The sequence below is a fragment of the Aegilops tauschii genome, chromosome 3 (assembly GCF_002575655.3).
Source record: "Aegilops tauschii subsp. strangulata cultivar AL8/78 chromosome 3, Aet v6.0, whole genome shotgun sequence".
NCBI classification, from domain to species: Eukaryota; Viridiplantae; Streptophyta; class Magnoliopsida; order Poales; family Poaceae; genus Aegilops; species Aegilops tauschii.
In genome coordinates, this window is record NC_053037.3 from 519,926,833 (window position 1) to 519,948,510 (window position 21,678).

Genomic DNA, 21,678 nt, shown 5'->3' on the forward strand with positions numbered 1-21,678 from the left:
CCTCAAGGGCTGCACCCACATAACAGTGACGAGACGGGGCGTGGCTACAGTACAACCTGCCACCCCCGAATCCCGGAGAACGCGTGGCCACAGTGCGCCGTACGGGTCGGCCATCCCCCGTCCAGCGCAGCACTATTGCCATGTTGACCATGACGCCACCCACGACAGGCTGTCAGTACGGCCCGCGGGCGGCAGGCCCCTTCGGCCAGAGACACGCTCGAAGGCGGCCAAGCCTCCCCCAGTCGGCTGGGGTGAAGCCGGCTCCCAATAGTCGGCTACCTCCCTCCCTCGAAGTATGTGCATCATTAACGAGACAAGCCGAGGTAAGGCTACAGTGAGAGCCCGCCGGGCGGCGGCACTGTAGCCATGCTTACCTCGGCAAAGCCCTCGTCATCAGGGGCGAGGCTACAGTAACCAGCCGCCAGCAAGACCCCCAGGCGGTGGGGCCGGCCTGTCGGCCAAGAGGCCGGCAGCCGGCGGGACCCACCAGTCGGCGGAGAAGCCAGTGAATATAGACACTGACGGCTAGGACCCGCGTCCAGCCGGATTACCATTGTACCCCTGGGGGTAGGCCTATATAAACCCCCCGGGGCACCCATGCAAAGGGTTGATCTCTTAGAGTTTTAGACACCACATAGAGACAAGAGGAGAGCTAGCCTTGCCCTTCTTCTTCCTCTAGCCAAAGTGCGCAAGGAGCCACTTGTAGCCACTTTTTTGATATAGTGATCATGCGGAGACCCCGCAGAGTAGGACTAGGGGTGTTATCTCCACGGAGAGTCCCGAACCTGGGTAAGATTCGCTGGCGTGCATGTCTTCGCCTTATCCCGTTTCCAGGCACCAGCGATGTCTTACTGGCTCCCACAATGATAAGCCACCCGTTGGCATAGGTCGCACCTACCACCCCACACCTTTGCTTTTCTTTTACTTTGCATCTTTATCACAAAAATACCAAAAATATTATCCTATCATATCTATCAGATCACACTTTCGTAAGTGACCGTGTAGGGATTGACAACCCCTTATCGCGTTGGTTGCGAGGATTTATTTGTTTTGTGTAGGTGCGAGGGCCTCGCGCGTAGCCACCTACTAGATTGATACCTTGGTTCTCAAAAACTGATGGAAATACTTACGCTACTTTGCTGCATCACCCTTTCCTCTTCAAGGGAAAACCAACGCAGTGCTCAAGAGGTAGCATCCGTCGGCTTGCCTTCAAATTCTTCTCCAATCTCACCGTCTGCGTCGCTACCGTTGTGACTGCGGGGGGATGTTGAGTAATGTGATTGTATTAGGAAACATAGGTTAGACTAAGAAATATTCTGGCTTGCCTTGTACTCCAAGTAGATCATGTACTCCTATATATATATGCCCACGAGGCTCAAGCAATACAACGAACTATTCCACCAAACCTCTCTCTCCCTTCTAACAGTTTAAACCTATTCAGTGTGGCAAAGCTTTCTAACTAGAATCTAGGATAAATCTTTCAGAATTTTTTGTCCGACATAAATACTAAAAATATGATTTTTTTTAATCACAATAAACGTATTTTCTATATTTATGTTTGACAAAAAAATCTGAAACATTTATCCTAGATTCTACTTAGAAAGCTTTGCCACGCTGCATAGGTTTGAACTTCAAGATATGTTCTATGTGGGAAAAACAAAAAAGAAAAATGTATTTGTACGAATAGCGATGCGGGAAATGGATGGCTAGATAGAAAAGGCCTGGGTGCATGTGCTCTAATATATATTTTCCACACGCTGGCACGTGTGTGCCGGAGGTGGTTCGTCACACGAGCCCCGTGCCGATCCCCTTCCCATTCAGTAAGCTGCAGGACATCGTCCAGCGGTTCAAGCTCCCGTCGGTGCGAGAAGGCTTCTTCACCTTCTCCGCCGCGAGCGTCAAGAAGCTCAAGGTGAGGGCGAATGATGAGATGGCCTGCGGCGCCGCCATCTCCTCGCTCCAGGCCCTGCTGGCGCACCTCTGGCGGGCCGCGTCCCGCACCCGGCGCCTCCCGCCGAGGCAGGAGACATTATGCGCTATGACCATCGGGTGTCGGGGGCGCATGCTCGGCATTCCGCCGGACTACGTGGGAAACGCCATAGAGATCCGTGTAGCTGGCTGCACCGTCGGCGAGATCCTGGACAACGGACAGGGCTAGATGGCGTGGCAGCTGAACCGCGTCGTGGGGTCGTTCGATGAGGCGGGCGTGCAGGAGTGGCTGGATCGCTGGCCCCGGGAGCCCATGATTTTTTTCCCGTCGGAACTCATCGTTTTCTTCTGGCGGCGGGGCGCTGGCGATCTCGAGCTCACCGCGGTTCGACGTGTTCCGGAACGACTTTGGATGTGGGAAGCCGGTGGGAGTGCGGAGCGGCTCCGGGGACAAGATGAACGGGAAGGTGACGGTGTTCGAGGGGCCGGAGCGGGAAGGGAGCATGTCGCTGGAGGTGTGCTTGGCGCCAGAAGCGCTGGAGAGGCTCGTTGCCGACCACGAGTTCATGGACACGGTGTCCGTGCCCGTGCCGCCGGCATGATTGGCTTGTATGTCCATCACAAGAATTTACCTTTCCACAGCGCATGTCGTGCTACTTGGTTCAGGCTGTGTTAATTCAGATTTTTTTTCGAAACGGAGGCAAAAGTTTTGCCTCATCGATTAATTAAGAAGAAGAGAATTGCCCGATTAATTGAAAAAAAACCAGGCGAAAACCTACACAAATAGAGCACGTACTAACTACTCAAATGGCAAGAAATCCCGCAACCGCACAGCCGGCCTTGCCAAACTCTCCGAATGCACAACATCTACAAACCCTGATACTGCTACTACGCCAAGTGAATCCCAACAAGAACACCATGACACAAGACATCATGCACCTCCCAATCCAAGAGGACAGGCCGAAGAGACCGAAGATCATCCATCAAGCAACCAGAGTCGCCTTTCCTATGACGCGGATGGTCGCAGATGAGGGAAGGGCAGCAACATCTGAAACTCCACGCTCAATGGCTAACGCCTGACACCCAATGGACTAGGGCGAGCGAGAGATCGCACCGTCCAAATCACTACTTTCCTTAGCATCAACAATCTGGCTCGACTCCAGGGTGGTGTTGGTGGAAAAGCCACACTCGACATCTCGGGAGGGTCTACCTGTAGTTGCTCGACGCACAAAGGTAAAACCAGGCCCCCACACAACTCCCGAAGCTCGGGCATGATCTGTAGCACCGGAGTCACAACCACATCATTGTCAAGCCCCTCAGAGGCTAATGGCGGTGATCTGGCCCTAGCACGAGGGGGGAAACGACCATGGAGCATGTTTCATGATTGAATTCAGGTTATATTAAAGTTGGAGTACGTAATTCAGGAGCACTTTCCAACTCATTTCGTATGAAGCCAGCGAAAGATGGACATATTTCAAGTTGCATTTTCAAAGATGAAATGCATGTGGTGCGCACTTTTAACCAAGTCCAAAACTTCAGAGTTTCAGAGTGTTGCACGACACTGAAGCAGAAAGAGATGCTGGCAAGTCAAAATCTTTTTTTAAGAGAGTGGTTTTTCTACACCCACCCTTGGTGCATCCACGGTGCACCCACGCAAGAAAACATACCAGAATATTTTGAAAAGATCTGAAACTTTGTGAGAATGATCATCAACAAATGTTAGAGAGGCTTGCAAATTTTTGTGGTCAAATGACATCCGAGGAGCTCTATACAAAAAAGACAAAATTACTCAAAATGTACGTGCACTGTTTGATCAAAATTTGTAATTTCGTCTTTTTTGTATAGAGCTCCTTGGATGTCATTTGACCACCAAACTTGGCAAGCCTCTCTAACATTTGTTGATGATCATTTTCGCAAAGTTTCATATTTTTTTCGAAATGTTTTGATATGTTTTCTTGCGTGGGTGCACCGTGGGTGCTGATGTCTACTACACAACCTTCTTCTTGTAGACATTGTTGGGCCTCCAAGTGCATAGGTTTGTAGGACAGTAGCAAATTTCCCTCAAGTGGATGACCTAAGGTTTATCAATCCGTGGGAGGCGTAGGATGAAGATGGTCTCTCTCAAGCAACCCTGCAACCAAATAACAAAGAGTCTCTTGTGTCCCCAACACACCCAATACAATGGTAAATTGTATAGGTGCACTAGTTCGGCGAAGAGATGGTGATACAAGTGCAATATGGATGGTAGATATAGGTTTTTGTAATCTGAAAATTTAAAAACAGCAAGGTAACTAATGATAAAAGTGAGCACAAACGGTATTGCAATGCTAGGAAACAAGGCCTAGAGTTCATACTTTCACTAGTGCAAGTTCTCTCAACAATAATAACATAATTGGATCATATAACTAACCCTCAACATGCAACAAAGAGTCACTCCAAAGTCACTAATAGCGGAGAACAAACGAAGAGATTATGGTAGGGTACAAAACCACCTCAAAGTTATTCTTTCCGATCAATCCATTGGGCTATTCCTATAAGTGTCACAAACAGCCCTAGAGTTTGTAGTAAAATAACACCTTAAGACACACATCAACCAAAACCCTAATGTCACCTAGATACTCCAATGTCACCTCAAGTATCCGTGGGTATGATTATACGATATGCATCACACAATCTCAGATTCATCTATTCAACCAACACATAGAACCTCAAAGAGTGCCCCAAAGATTCTACCGGAGAGTCAAGACGAAAACGTGTGCCAACCCCTATGCATAGGTTCATGGGCGGAATCCGCAAGTTGATCACCAAAACATACATCAAGTGAATCAAAAGAATAACCCATTGTCACCATGGTTATCCCACGCAAGACATACATCAAGTGTTCTCAAATCATTAAAGACTCAATCTGATAAGATAACTTCAAAGGGAAAAGTCGATCCATTACAAGAGAGTAGAGGGGGAGAAACATAATAAGATCCATCTATAATAGCAAAGCTCGCGATACATCAAGATTGTGCCAAATCAAGAACACGAGAGAGAGATATCAAACACATAGCTACTGGTACATACCCTCAGCCCCGAGGGTGAACTACTCCCTCCTCGTCATGGAGAGCGACGGGATGATGAAGATGGCCACCGGTGAGGGATTCCCCCCTCCGGTAGGGTGCCGGAACAGGGTGCCGATTGGTTTTTGGCGGCTACAGAGGCTTGCCGCGGAGGAACTCCCGATCTATTCTGTTCCTCGAAGGTTTTAGGGTATATTGGTATATATAGGAGGAAGAAATACGTCAGGGGAGCCACGAGGGTCCCACGAGGGTGGAGGGCGTGCCCAGGGGGGTGGGCGCGCCCCCTGCCTCGTGCCCTCCTCATTGATTCCCTGACGTGCACTCCAAGTCCCCTGGATTGCTTCCGTTCCAAAAATAACTTTTCCGAAGGTTTCATTCCGTTTGTACTCCGTTTGATATTCCTTTTCTGCGAAACACTGAAACAAGGGAAAAAACAAAAACTGGCACTGGGCTCTGGGTTAATAGGTTATTCCCAAAAATAATATAAAAGTGCATAGTAAAGCCCATTAAACATCCAAGATGTATAATATAATAGCATGAATACTTCATAAATTATAGATATGTTGGAGACGTATCAGCATCCCCAAGCTTAATTCCTGCTCGTGCTCGAGTAGGTAAATGATAAAAGAAAGAATTTATGAAGTGTGAATGCTAGCAGGTGCACAAGTTTGATCAATGATAATTTCAATCACCTTTTCTAGCATCATTATATGTCATAACAGTAGCTCAGATCATAAAAATTTGCATGATCAAGTAACAAACTATTCACATGTTAAAGTATAGATCATAAACTTTCTTGAAAACAAACAACCGTGTTATTAGTCATCAAACAATTAAAATTCATCTTATTTTCAGGAAGAGTCTATGTCAGAGCTTTGATTCAGCAAACTTCACATACTCAACTATCATTTAGTCTTCCATGATTGCTACCACTCAAAGCATATTTTTAGAACAAATAGTATTCATCGAACACAGAGAAAGATAGGGGCTTAATGTTTCGCCTCCCAACCTTTTACCTCAAGGGTAATGTCAACAGTAATAATTCATGCTCAAATATATTTGAATGGCCATATATGCTTAGAGCTTTCCATCACATGATGCTTGCCAACTAAAGAGTAGGTTGGAATGAGAAGGAATACTACTGACTCTTGCATAAAAGTAAAAGATAGGCCCTTCACAGAGGGAAGCAGGGATTTGCAGAGGTGCCAGAGCTCGAAGCTTTAAAACATAGATGAAAATAATTTTGAGAGGTATGCTTTCATTGTCAACATAACGACCAAGAGTTCCCAATATCTTCCATACTACATACATTATAGGAGGTTCCCAAACAGAAAGGTAAAGATTTTACTCCCCCTCCACCAACATTCACACTCCACGGCTTGTCCGAAACAACAAGTGCCGTCCAACTATCAACATTCCTGGGGGAGTTTTGTTTAAATTATTTGCGAATTTGTTTTTGATCTTTTGATCATAGGACTGGGCATCCCAGTTACCAGCCATTTTCTCGTGAATGATGAGCGGAGTCCACTCATCGTGAGAATAACCCACCTAGCATGGAAGATACTGACAGCCCCTAGTCGCTACATGAGCGATTCGGGCATACAAAACAGATTATTATTTGAAGGTTTAGAGTTTGGCACATGCAAATTTACTTGGAACGGCAGGTAAATACCGTATATAGGTAGATATGGTGGACACTCATGGAAGAAACTTGGTTCAAGGATTTGGATGCACAAGCAGTATTCCCGCTTAGTACAGATATTTTGGCTAGCAAAGGATTCTAAATAGCAAGCACCACATGTTAGAGGATCCATAACAATATAACTTCTATACAAATATACCCAAGCATAACTCATTATGTTGTCTTCCTTGTCCAACTTCAACTAATTTTCTCAGGTTTGAAAATAATTAATGGGGCTCACAATCATAGAAGATGTCCAAGATAGTATATTTATATGTGAAACCTCTCTTCCTTCAATATTCTTTCATGAATTGTTCAAGTGACCAATACAATGTTTGCTAACCTTCAAAAAATTTACCACCTCTACTTCTTATATGTGAAGGCATTACTCCCCATGGGAAAGGCATATGAAACATATATAATTTCAGATTTATGACATTCAAATCATTCAACCCCATTTACTCATAGGATATAAGTGAAGCACACGAGTAAATGACAAACTACTCCAAAAAGATATAAGTGAAGATCAATGAGTAGTTAAATAATTATGTAGCTATGTGAAGACTCTCTATCATTTAAGAATTTCATATCTTGGTGTTTTATTCAAACAACAAGCAAAACAAAATAAAACGACATTTCAAGGATAGCACTCATCATGTGAAGAAGCAAAAACTTAGGCTCAACCGATAGTAACCGATAATTGTTGAAGAAGAAAGGTGGGATGCCTACCGGGGCATCCTCAAGCTTGACCTTTTGTGTCTCCTTAATTCCTCTCATATCACGGTCTTCCTAAACCTCAAAAGCTTCATCCACACAAAACTCAACAAGGACTCGTGAGATAAGTTAGTATAAACCAATGCAAAAACCTTATCATACTATACTGTAATAAATCACTAAAATTATTATTCAACATTGCATACTAAATGCCTCTGCATATTTAATACTCCTATCCTCAAATAGAATCATTAAACAAGCAAACATATGCAAACAATGCAAACATAACAGCAATCTGCCAAAACATTACAGTCTGTAAAGAATGAAAGATTCATCATACTTCACTAGCTCCAAAAATTATGAAAGAAAATTCCCACTGTATTAAATTTATCAGATCCTATTATGCAAAAGGTTTCAACATTTTATCACATTCTGACTTTTCTAGGGAATTTTTGCAACAGCGGTAAACTTTCTGTTTTGAAACAGCAACATGTATACTTGCAAAATAAGCATGGTAAAAGCTATCCTTGACATTTTTATTGAAAAGAAAGATGCAAAAAATTATTCTAAATAACAGCAAGCAAATACTAACAAAATAAAAGGACGCTCCAAGCAAAACACATATCATGTGATGAATAAAAATATAGCTCCAAGTAAAGTTACCGATGAACGAAGACGAAAGAGGGGATGCCATCCGGGGCATCCCCAAGTTTAGGATCTTGGTTGTCCTTGAATATTACCTTGGGGTTCCTTGGGCATACCCAAGCTTAGGCTCTTGCCACTCCTTATTCCATAGTCCATCGAATCTTTACCCAAAACTTGAAAACTTCACAACACAAAACTTAACAGAAAATCTCATGAGCTCCGTTAGCGAAAGAAAACAAAACACCACTTAGGTACTGTTGTGAACTCATTCTAAATTCATGTTGGTGTAATATATACTGTATTCCAACTTCTCTATGGTTCATACCCTCCGATATTACTCATAGATTCATCAAAATAAGCAAACAACATATAGAAAACAGAATCTGTCAAAAACATAGCAGTCTGTAGTAATCTGTATCAAACGTATACTTCTCGAACTCCAAAAATTCTAAAATAAATTGGTGGACCTGTGGAATTTGTCTAGTAATCATCTGCAAAAATAATAAACTAAATATCACTCTCCAGTAAAAAGTTTTAGCTAATCTCGTGAGCGCTAAAGTTTCTGTTTTTTACAGCAAGATCATAAAGACTTCACCCAAGTCTTCCCAAAGGTTCTACTTGGCACAAACACTAATTAAAACATAAAACCACATCTAAACAGAGGCTAGATGGATTATTTATTACTAAACAGAACCAAAAAGCAAGAAACTAAAATAAAGTTGGGTTGCCTCCCAACAAGCGCTAACGTTTAACGCCCCTAGCTAGGCATGATGATTTCAATGATGCTCGCATAAAAGATAAGAATTGAAACATAGTGGGAGCATCATGAAGAATATGACTAGCACATTTAAGTCTAACCCACTTCCTATGCATAGGGATTTTGTGAACAAACAACTTATTGGAGCAAGAATCATCTAGCATAGGAAGGAAAAACAAGCATAGCTTCAAAATTTTCAACACATAGAGAGGAAACATGATATTATTGCAATATGTAGAAGCATATGATCCTCTCTCATAGTAATTTTCAGTAGCATCATGAATGAATTCAACAATATAACCATCACATAAAGCATTCTTTTCATGATCTACAAGCATAGAATTTTTATTACTCTCCACATAAGCAAATCTATTCTCATCAATAGTAGTGGGAGCAAACTCAACAAAATAACTATCATGTGAAGCATAATCCAATTGAAAATTAAAATCATGATGACAAGTTTCATGGTTATATTTATTCTTTATAGCATACGTGTCAACACAATAATAATCATAAATAGGAGACATGCTTTCATCATAATAAATTTGCTCATCAAAACTTGGGGGACAAAAAATGTCATCTTCATCAAACATAGCATCCCCAAGCCTGTGGCTTTGCATATCATTAGCATCATGGGTATTCAAAGAATTCATACTAACAACATTGCAATCATGCTCATCATTCAAATATTTAGTGCCAAACATTTTAATGCATTCTTCCTCTAGCAATTGAGCACAATTTTCCTTTCCGTCATACTCACGAAAGATATTAAAAAGATGAAGCGTATGAGGCAGACTCAATTCCATTTTTTTGTAGTTTTCTTTTATAAACTAAACTAGTGATAAAACAAGAAACTAAAAGATTCGATTGCAAGATCTAAAGATATACCTTCAAGCACTCACCTCCCCGGCAACGGCGCCAGAAACTGCTTAGTTGACGGGGTGTGAGTGCCGCTTACCTAGCCTCCCCGGCAACGGCGCCAGAAACTGCTTGATGTCTACTACACAACCTTCTTCTTGTAGACGTTGTTGGGCCTCCAAGTGCAGAGGTTTGTAGGACAGTAGCAAATTTCCCTCAAGTGAATGACCTAAGGTTTATCAATCCGTGGGAGGCGTAGGATGAAGATGGTCTCTCTCAAGCAACCCTGCAACCAAATAACAAAGAGTCTCTTGTGTCCCCAACACACCCAATACAATGGTAAATTGTATAGGTGCACTAGTTCGGCGAAGAGATGGTGATACAAGTGCAATATGGATGGTAGATATAGGTTTTTGTAATCTGAAAATTTAAAAACAGCAAGGTAGCTAATGATAAAAGTGAGCACAAACGGTATCGCAATGCTAGGAAACAAGGCCTAGGGTTCATACTTTCACTAGTGCAAGTTCTCTCAACAATAATAACATAATTGGATCATATAACTAACCCTCAACATGCAACAAAGAGTCACTCCAAAGTCACTAATAGCGGAGAACAAACGAAGAGATTATGCTAGGGTACAAAACCACCTCAAAGTTATTCTTTCCGATCAATCAATTGGGCTATTCCTATAAGTGTCACAAACAGCCCTAGAGTTCGTAGTAAAATAACACCTTAAGACACACATCAACCAAAACCCTAATGTCACCTAGATAGTCCAATGTCACCTCAAGTATCCGTGGGTATGATTATACGATATGCATCACACAATCTCAGATTCATCTATTCAACCAACACATAGAACCTCAAAGAGTGCCCCAAAGATTCTACCGGAGAGTCAAGACGAAAACGTGTGCCAACCCCTATGCATAGGTTCATGGGCGGAACCCGCAAGTTGATCACCAAAACATACATCAAGTGAATCAATAGAATAACCCATTGTCACCACGGTTATCCCACGCAAGACATACATCAAGTGTTCTCAAATCATTAAAGACTCAATCCGATAAGATAACTTCAAAGGGAAAACTCAATCCATTACAAGAGAGTAGAGGGGGAGAAACATAATAAGATCCAACTATAAAAGCAAAGCTCGCGATACATCAAGATCGTGCCAAATCAAGAAGACGGGAGAGAGAGAGATCAAACACATAGCTACTGGTACATACCCTCAGCCCCGAGGGTGAACTACTCCCTCCTCGTCATGGAGAGCACCAGGATGATGAAGATGGCCACCGGTGAGGGATTCCCCCCTCCGGCAGGGTGCCGGAACAGGGTCCCGATTGGTTTTTGGTGGCTACAGAGGCTTGGGGCGGAGGAACTCCCGATCTATTCTGTTCCCCGAAGGTTTTAGGGTATATTGGTATATATAGGAGGAAGAAATACGTCAGGGGAGCCACGAGGGGCCCACGAGGGTGGAGGGCGCGCCGGGGGTGGGGGGGGGTGGGCGCGCCCCCCTGCCTCGTGCCCTCCTCGTTGATTCCCTGACGTGCACTCCAAGTCCCCTGGATTGCTTCCGTTCCAAAAATAACTTTTCCGAAGGTTTCATTCCGTTTGGACTCCGTTTGATATTTCTTTTCTGCGAAACACTGAAACAAGAAAAAAAACAGAAACTGGCACTGGGCTCTGGGTTAAAAGGTTAGTCCCATAAATAATATAAAATTGCATAGTAAAGCCCATTAAACATCCAAGATGGATAATATAATAGCATGAATACTTCATAAATTATAGATACGTTGGAGACGTATCAGGTGCATCGAGGGTGGGTTCAGCCACTACTTTCCTTTTTTGAAAAGGAGGATGTACCCCCGACCTCTGAATCTGGGCGATGCATGCAGTCATCTATTATATATAAAAAGTATTTGACGGGTCAACCAGAAAAATAGAATTATGCTAGAAATTACCACAAAAATTAGAAAGTTCTGATCGTTTATTTAATAGACTGATATTTTAGAGCCATTTGATATGTTTGAGGTGAAAAAATTACCCACCATTACCATTAATGAAAAAAAAAACGTTTCGTACACCTTAAAAAAGGTTTCATTCACCTTTGCCTTGAAAAAAAGGACTTGTCGATCCTCAAATAAAGGACGGGCCGTTGTCTAATAAAAGGATGACCTGCCGATCAGAAAAATAGGACTAGCGTAGATTGAATATTTTTTTGAGAAGTCACGTGCATGTTTCATACACCTTAAAAAAGGTTTCATTCACCTTTGCCTACCATGAGAATAGGTTCCCATAAAAAAAAATCGCAGGCTGATGCTTTCCATTAAAAAAAAAGGACCTATCGATCCTAAAATAAAGGACGCGCCGTCATAAAAAAATGACGTGCCAGTCAGAAAAATAGGACTAGCGTAGATTGTATTTTTTTGGGAAGTCACGTACATGCATTCTTCTCTTAATACCATGGACGCCCATGTAAAGAAACAAGCATGCATCATGCATTTGATCCGAAGAAACACACGCCCACGGCTAAGTTGGCCCACCCCGGCCCGGTGTATGTACACGTACAGAACAATGCATGTACGCAGCTAGCAAGGCATGTTAAAAAAAAACTAGCAAGGCATGATCAACCCATTAGACTGCTTCCTTCTGCAACTAGCCAAACTAGCAAGGCATGATTAATCCATCAGGCTGCTAGCTTGTGCAAATAGCAGGTAGTGTATAGACAGCTAGCTTGTACGTGTCATGTATGTTGCGGCCGAAAGCATCAGGCTATGAATCACGTCACGTCGTACAAAATACATCAAAAAGTACAACACATACAATCTCTAAATATTTCTATTTTACTATCTTAGGTATTGTGCACCATAAGGAGACATAACCTATTCCATAGGTATGTACTGCATAGAGCTGACGGAAGATGGCACTTCTGGATTGATTTTGCAGCTATGAACTAAATTGACTCCCAATGTGGCAAATTTTTAGAACCGGAAGGATTACAATTTTTAGAGCAAAATATCACTATAAGGTGTTGGTATTAACCGGAAAATCATTATCATATTTGGCACACAGCCGGGTGTCTAAAAGATCAAGTTGAATTAGTATGTCTAAGTTCTATACAGCATCGGCGACTGGCCTCGGTTGTTGAACCCGAGATAGAGGATCATGCGACCCATCCAGAGATAAAACTGGCGAACAAGAGGTAATGTTCATCTCAATGGTGAATATTATCTCATAGCCATTCTCAGGAATCCTCTTGGTAACTATGTGCACACCTTCTTCACATTGCTTTGCCGTTGCACGAGCAGAAATAACAACAAGAGCCAAAAGGGTAGTTGCCGATTACTTAGGAGTAAAGCATGCAAATGTGATTTGATGAGATGTAGCGGTCAGAGAAGACCGATGACAGTGCTCCTCGACAAGCAAGTACATAGTGTATGTGACATCCTTTTTACAGAGAAATATGTTGTGGAAGACCAATGATGGTGAGCCTCGGCAATCAAGTACAAAGTTAAGTTAACCTTCTTGCAAATAAATCCACGTTTTAAAAAAAAAAGGAGGTCATCCCCCGGCCTCTGCATCGGAGAGATGCAAATAAATCCACGTGATGGTGATCCCGCTACGTTCAACTGATTTCTTATCAAATATTGCATATGGTCAAGCAAAACAAGAGACCCCCCCCCCCCCCCCCTAGCAACCTGGAGTGTTACTAAAAATTCAGTTTCTACCTCTGAATTATGTAATTTAGTATTTATCTCTACCAATGTTGCTAGAAGTTAAATTATTTTGCTTCTGAAGCATGTGGTTATGACAAAACATATCTTCTATACTTTTAGATGGTATCAAGAGGCATCAAACTATCAGTAGTAAATTGTCTCACCTGCATTTCTATTGTCTTCTCTATGATTTCTCTTTTATGTATAATCTAAGTGTAAAGTTTCGTGTTGGGTCTAGATGTCTAGCAATTTGCCCCTTCACATTTATTCATGTTTTCTATATATTTTTAGGTTTCAATTCCTGAGAGCACACTAGAGTCCAGAATTTGGAACTAGCTATGAACATTCTTGTGACTCAACTGAACTGTATTTCGTCTGGAGCTCATTGGTAGAAAGCTATTTATCACAATATACGTGGCCTCCACCACATATAGTTCACTAATTCAGTGTTCATGACAACATTTTATGGATGTTCATCATTAAACAAAAGTTTGAATGAATTAAACAAAATTATTACTTTGCAGAAAAGGAATGACCTTCATTTTTGAATCACAACAATAGATTATAAGAAGGCCAGGTTCTTCTCTAATGAAAGATATCATTTGATTTTACAACCATTATTCCCATGAGAGTATATTATTGATTACTCCTATATATTTCACATAGCCTGTTATAAAATAAGACAATCATCACCATTGTTAACAGAACATCGTGTGTCTATATGATCACGACATCATGTAATACATATTGAAGCACAATTTAACAAAAAAATTGGTATGCTCAAAATTCTCACGAAAAAGTGATCCAAAGTTTTTGGCATTTGTACCAATGTAAAATTGCATAGAAAATTCTCACTTAATATGATTCTCAATATGTTATTTTTTTTCCAAAAATAATACAATCCAGTATTTTATAGAAAAGGAAGGTGACATTCAACAAGGAAAGGGATAAATTAAATTTTCTAAAAAAATATTCAGCATCAAACCCATAGTTCTTTGTATTTCATATTTAATTACTAAACATGTTGTATGTAATATGATTGCACACAAGCAAATCAACAGATAAATTCTTAGTTTCTAAACATCCACAAATTGATACACCTTCACAATTATATGTAAATTATTTTCCTATGAATATCAAAACAATAATTAAATAAATCTGAATTTTCACAAGCATTATTATTTCGATTATCCTATATGATTTTTAGGATGATGATCATAATGCGCACACCATGTTACCAACATATTTTATTCTTGGAGAATATTAAAACTCCTGTGAGATTTTTAAGTTTCAGATGAGATGTTGCCCGCCAAACAATATATTCTCACTATGAATAATTACAAATTCTAACCCGCGCATCGAGCGGGCCACTTTGCTAGTTTTATTAATTATTCACAAAGCCCTTACAAGGTAATACATCAGTAAGCCTGAAGCCACCATCTTAGCAACACCTGTCGCTACTCCTATCCCCGTGATGAAGGGGTGCCGAATGTCCGAGCTTAACACCAAACAGACATCACACCAACACCTAACATCTAATGTCGGATGCCCCATCCAAGCCATAATACTTGGACTTGGTTACACACCGGCCCGGCGCATTTTCAGTGGGCACCACATGCACACGCTGCAAGGGCCGTCACTTCATCCATCAATCCCATCCTCAGATCAGATACTGACGTATCTGTTAGAATTGTGTCGAATATTATTGTACAAGGTAGGTTATAGTTGGACTTGGATTTTGACTATGTGTAGACAGGGTATGAGTTGTGTCCATATATAATAGTACACTTGTATCCTAGGCCCCTCATATATAGCGGGGGTAGACACATGATGTAACATATGCCAACATAATAGCACAGGTACGCAGGGGGAGCCGGCGGCGTGTGTTGACGCCCGGGTGGCTGGTGTGCGGTATTGTGACGGTGTCATGGAGAGGAGCACCCGTAGTCAGACCCCGGGGATGTAGCCATATCGGTGAATCTTGTTAACAAATCTCGGTGTCGTGCTTGTGTGATTGCTTGGTCCTCGGTAGATCAACGGAGCACCTTGGATTTATTTTAACAAGTGGTATCATGAGCAAGGTTTGATTTGAGGTTGCGGCTATTGATCTAGAGGTGGAGCAGAATTCGTCGAATTGATCGATGGTCGGCAGTGCGACCGGGAAAGAAAACGACGGGAGTTCTGTTTGTGTCAGAAGTAATCGGAAGCGGCGGCGTAACGTGCGAGCAGCAGATTGATCCGAAGGCGCGGTGGCGGATTCAGATCGGATCGTCGTGTTTCGGCGAGATTGGAGACGAGCCTGCAGTTGGTGCGGTGTGGTCCAGCGAAACGGGCGTCGGTCCGGGTGGCGTACTTGAGCAAGCCGACGGGACGCGATCGAGGCTAGATCGGACACAGTTCAGCGGCGGCGACGTGTACGCAGAGGTGTGCCTCGCGGGCAGCAGGTCCAGAGCGCGTGCGTGAGGGCGGCGGTAAGGGAAGACCGATGTGGCCTTATCCAGTATGAAAGCTGCAAGGCCCACGTGGTGCTTGGGTGATGGGCTGTGATGGGCTAGCCGAGGCGAGGCTGGCCGAGCGGGCCGTGTCAGGCCTGCCCTAGATGGCAGGATGGTGCGTGCGGAGTGCACAGGCAGGCAGGCAGCCGCGTAGCAAGGTTGCCAGAGTACGTGTGGTGCTAAGCCGAAACGTGCAAGACATGAGATTTGTTTGGACAAAAGCTGGATTCGTTTCCGAAGGGAGCTGCTACAGCGTGTTTTTTTGAACATTAATACAAACACAAGCGCTCATATACATGCGCATACACTCAACCCTATGAATGGACACACGCACACCCTATCCCTATGAGCAGTTCCGAAAGACTGAGCCGGCATATCATCTTGAAATTTATGAAGTCACCGTAGACACTTCGTCGTCGACGGGAACGTCTCCTCCTACTAAATGCGCATCGCCGGAAATCCTGAAATAAATCCAAGAATACATGCGAGCACCAGGATTTGAATCCTGATAGGTTGGGGATACCACAGTCCCACTAACCATCCAACCACAGGTTGGTTCGCTCTGCTACAACGCATTAGAACATGAGAGTTCCGATTACCATCAGGTTGATCTATAGCATGCACTAGTAGAAAATAGGCCTTTAGTCTCGGTTCGCAAAGGCCATTAATCCCGGCTGTGCAACCGGGACTAAATATGCGCGACTAAAGGCCCCCCCTTTAGTCGCGCCTCTTACGAACCGTGACTAAAGACCCGTCCACGTGGGCGCCAGGAGTCCGTCGGGGCGGAGAACCTTTAGTCCCGGTTCTCGTGGCTAACCGGGACTAAAGGCCTCCTCCGCAGGTTTAGGGTTTTAGCCCCCCTAAACCTGGTTTCTTTTTAATTTGTAGTGTTTTATTTCTTTATATTTTATTTTGTGTTTTATTTTAATTTTGATAAAGTTTCAGTACACATATTCTACGCTACTATATACATGCATATGAAATTTCAAACAAGAAGAATTCAAGAGGAATATATAATATATATTCAATCTCGGGTGACCATATACAACTTCGAACAAGTTTCCATACACAATTAGGATGGATGACCATATACAACTTCGAACAAGTTTCAATCTCGGGTATGCATATAAATTTCTTCGTCCTCGGTATAGTGTTCTCCTTTAGGATTGATGACTTCCCTCATGGAAAATCCTGCTAATTCATCTTGAATTGGTCGGAAGCGAGCTTCTGGACTAAGCCTCCTCCGCAAGTTATCCGTCCCCTTCCACACGCTATTCGATGCCTTCCGCTCAGAGGTGTGTCTCCGGATGTTCTCACAAACATAGTATCCACATAGATTGGTCCCCGGTGGCTGCTTATCCACATTAACTAACCTTCTAAAATCTAGCTCATGTTTGAATTCACCGACAATTTCTTCTGAGAACCGTCTCCAAACCCTACAGGGCAAAGAAAATTAAATGAACAAGGGAGTTATTAGTTACTTGATATTAGGAAATGAACGAAAGAGACCGATCGATATAGAGCTCAAATGATTGAAAATAATTACTTTTGCAGCATTTTTCTCATGTCGGCCCAACGCTTTGAATCCGAATCCATAGAGTCCATGATTAGAACTCTGGAGGTGTGAAGTTCAATATTTAGCAGAATCCAGTGGAACCTGCGGACACGTTACATGCACAGTCATGCATAACTCATCGGTTAGACATACCATGCATGGAGTAAACAAAAGAGAATGGGCACAAGAGAGAAACACTCACCCAAAATGGTAAGGAAATAGAATATGACTTTTGAGTTGATGTTTCTAAGAAACTTGTACAAGTCTTTCTCCACGTCTTCGGGGTGATTTTGTAACACATGTCCATTAACGATATGTGGGTCAATGAACCCAACATCATGGATGTTTCTTATTTTGCATTCCCAAATCTTCAATCTGCATAATAGCGTACGCAACAATATAGTTAGGACAATATATATATATAGTGCAGGCAATGAAGAACGAGATGAGGTAGAAATAAATCACTTACAGAACGTAGCAACTCAGGATAGATTTGTCGAGCTCGCACAGATTGAACAGCTGGAACAATTCACTCATATGAACTTGTACAGAGTACCGTTTGGTGTGATGCTCCTCTGTAATATCCGCATAAACATATTCTTTGTCGGCCCATATTATGAAATGCTTGTACCAACGTAGCAGATTTCACATTTGTGGTGGTAGACTCTTTTCCCGCGCAGGCTCGACGAGAGGCCCATTCCGCACATATTGTAATGCTATCTCACATACTGGCGCATCCTCAAGGCCTAACGAGGCACGAAGAGTCAAACCCATCTCGGACGCTTGTTTCATGGCACTCGCTACAGTCAATCCAAGTGCTGCCGCAGCTGCTATGATCTCGGGGTCCTCTTCTGGACCAGCTTTCACTATGAGCGGGGGGATCGATTGTTTATTCTACATCCCGAGCTGGTCAACTTGTTTCCCACTTTTTTTACTTTCTTCTTTCTCCTCCTTCAATATTTTTGCTTGCCTACGAAGTTCATGTCCATAGTCGTCAGGCATATTCAGCTCGGCTTGGGACGGTGTCGTCAAAAAATCCTTAGCCCACTTCTTTTGCTTCTCAGTGAATACTTGCTTGGGCTCAGGCTCTTTTATCGCCTTCGTATCCGCCTTCCATTTCTCATAATGAGCAGACGCGTCCAATTTGGTTTCAGCTACACTAAGTTCCCAAGGCCTTGGGAGGAGAGGCTTCAGTGATGGCTCCGGTACCCTTGTGGTCTTAGGTACATAAGGGTCCGGGTTAATAGTCCAGGAGCGGGTTTCCTTGCTGTCCGCCTGCTTCTGCTTCTTCGCTGGAGGTGGATTGGGGGGCGTCGTACCTGCCGGAGGAGGATTGGGGGGCGTCGTACCCGCCGGAGGAGGATTGGGGGGCGGGGGCTGCTTACCCGCCGGAGGTTGTGGATCGGGGGACTGCGTCGAATGGCGTGAAGGAGGTGTAGGTGAACCACCACGACCACCACCACCGCCACCACCACCACCACCACCATCGGAGGGGGGTGGACTTGTTAGCCTTGGCGCCTCGCCTGGAAACACTATGTACTTCTTTTTCCATAGAATGATCTGGCGCTTGACATCTCCAAGTCTTCTCTCCCCTTCGGGTGTAGCTTTGTCATCTCCAGGTCCTCAAACTCTTGGACTATGTCTTCCACCGTGACACGAGCATAGCCATATGCAATGGGGTTGTTGTGGTGGAGTGCTCCAGGTGTACAGGGTAAAGCACTGCCAGTGGCTACCTTCGTGGAAACGTTCCCCACGGGATAATGCAGATCACATTCTTTCATCTCCTTTACATCATCCACGGGGTAGTGAGGCTCCGGTGCACGAATCTCGATCGTCGGTGCATTAGCACCCGGCGGGGCATCCGTGGAAGCCACGCTGCTTCTCCGTTGCTGGCTTCCGCGATCCGCTTCATGATCGGCCCTGCAGCCGATTTTTCTTTTACTAGTTCATGCACGGTCTGCTTCAACTCATGGAGTTCCGATGCAAACTTCGCCAAAAGATCTGCATCCCGGTCCGTCTTTCTCTTATGGCTTCTGTAATAGTACGGGTCATTGTCCTGGGAAAACCCTACTTTCCACGGAATTCTGCCTTTGCCTTGTACACGTCCTCCGTGTTCATCATTCCCGAGGGCTGTTGTCAGTGCGTCTTTCTCTCTGTTGAAGTTGATCAAGCCCTCTTGAGCTTGGGTCCTTGCGTCAATAAGGGCTTGGGTGGGAGCAAACTTTTTCTTCCGGTGAACACACACCCCTGTCTCCGGGTCTAGCGATCCCCCATGCCCGTACCACCAGCTTTTGGCCCTTGGGTCCCATCCCTCTGTACGTAGAGGGATTCCTCGCACCCTCAGGTCCTCCTCCATCTTCTGCCACTTAGGCTCCGAAAGGCGGTATCCTCCTGGCCCCATAATATGATGGAACTTTTTCTTACTCGCATTATCCTTATTTTTTTCGATATTTCCTTGAAATGCTCCGATTTCTTTTGCCTCACAAATTCTGGCCAATCATCTTTCAGTTTCTCATGTTGTCCATTGAAATCCGGAGTCTTGCCCTTGTTGACATAGTCACGGGTTAAATTTTTCTTGAAGTTCCGGAATGCTTCGGCCATCTTCTGAAGAGCGAACTCTTTAACTAGCCTCCTCCTCTCACGTCCACCCGGAACCTCGTTACCGAATTCATCGACTTTGTTGTATTCCGGAGGTAGAATGAAATGTTCCATAAGCTTTCTCCAGCAATCCTTTTTCGTTCTCTTGTCGACAAAACTGAAACCAAGACGTGCCTTCTTTGGCTCCTTCCATTCCTGGACGGTGATCGGGACGTTGTCTCTAACAACGACTCCGCATTGGTTGATAAACTTTGAGGTGTGCTGTAGGGGCTTGCCGGTTTCACTGACAAAATCAATGGTATATGTTTCTCCTGTTTTCATCGCCTTGGATTTGCCACGCTTTGTCGTACTCGATCCGGCCGAGGGCTAAAAAAAGAAAGAGAGTCGCGCGCGTTAATACATATGTATTCACATTTCAGTAAGTTTGTATCACGAGAGGCTCAATGTATATATATACCTCGCCGGAGGTGGTTGCTACTTGCAATTCGAGATCGTCGTTTGTTGACGGTTGACCTCCGTCGACAATGTCCGTTCCTTCACCTTCTTGATCATCGACAATGTCTGTTCCACCGTCAAGGTTCAGAAAAGAAGAGACTACATCCTTTTCTTGCTCATATTCTGAGCCCGGCACATAAGGAATCTCGTTTTTTATGATGCCCATTAAATAACGTTCAGCCTCCGGATCCCTAAGCGGCTCGGCTCTATCGTCCGCCATATGTCACTCCTGCATGTAGTAAAAATTAATTAAGTATAAAGGAATTAAAAAATAAGATTAAGGGGACATAGAGGAGGAGCAGCGACGGTTGAATGATTAAGAGCTATTAAAAAATAAAATTGATGTTTTTTTGGTCAAATTTATACAATTATTCCCAAATAAATTTCCTTTTCTTTTTCCTTTTCTTTTTCCTCTCTGCTCTCTCTTTCCTTTTCTTTTTCCTTTTCAGTTTTTTATTGAGCACTAATTTGCATAGAAGTTTTTGTTGAGCACTGCCAAGTATTTTGTTTTTCCTTTTCTTTTTCCTTTTCTTTTTCCTCCGCCGCCGCTCAAATTTAATGATTTATACAATTATTCCCAAATAAGTTTCCTTTTCTTTTTCCTTTTCTTTTTCCTCTCTGCTCTCTCTTTCCTTTTCTTTTTCCTTTTCAGTTTTTTATTGAGCACTAATTTGCATAGAAGTTTTTGTTTGAGGAGGACGGCAGGCGGCGGCGGGCGAGAAGGCGGGCGAGAAGACGACGGCAGCGGTCCCCTCTTCTTCTAGGCACGCGAGGAGGACGGCAGGCGGCGGCGGGCACCTACGGGAGACGAGGGCGGCGCGGAGAAGACGAGGGCGGCGGCGTGGAGAAGACGAGGGCGGCGCCGCGGAGAAGACGAGGTCCAGGCTGGATGCGTTTGGTGGTTAGCGCGGAGAAGACGAGGGCCGCGGAGAATATATAGGGCAAGCCTTTAGTCCCGGTTGGGGACACCAACCCCGACTAAAGGTACCCTTTAGTCACGGTTGGTGTCCCCAACCGGGACTAAAGGGGTACCTTTAGTCGCGGTTGGTGTCACGACCCGCGACTAAAGGTTCTTTCGCGCCGTTTTCGTTCCCGCGCGGAAAGAGCCTTTAGTCGCGGTTCATGTCACGAACCGCGACTAAAGGCCTTCGGGCCAGCCTGAGGACCTTT

The 21,678-nt window shown here is 43.9% G+C and overlaps 1 long non-coding RNA gene and 1 pseudogene across 1 annotated transcript; one reads left to right on the forward strand and one right to left on the reverse strand.

Moving 5' to 3' along the window:
- LOC109760660 (protein ENHANCED PSEUDOMONAS SUSCEPTIBILITY 1-like) overlaps positions 1 to 2,531 on the forward strand; it is an 83,916-nt pseudogene extending 81,385 nt beyond the window's left edge.
- A 17,319-nt stretch (positions 2,532 to 19,850) lies between these two features.
- LOC141021029 (uncharacterized) lies at positions 19,851 to 20,685 on the reverse strand. Its single transcript, XR_012181029.1, has 2 exons — positions 20,471 to 20,685; positions 19,851 to 20,379 (listed from the first exon to the last, which is right to left on the reverse strand). It is a non-coding gene; the product is annotated as an uncharacterized lncRNA (long non-coding RNA).
- Positions 20,686 to 21,678: the final 993 nt, after the last annotated feature.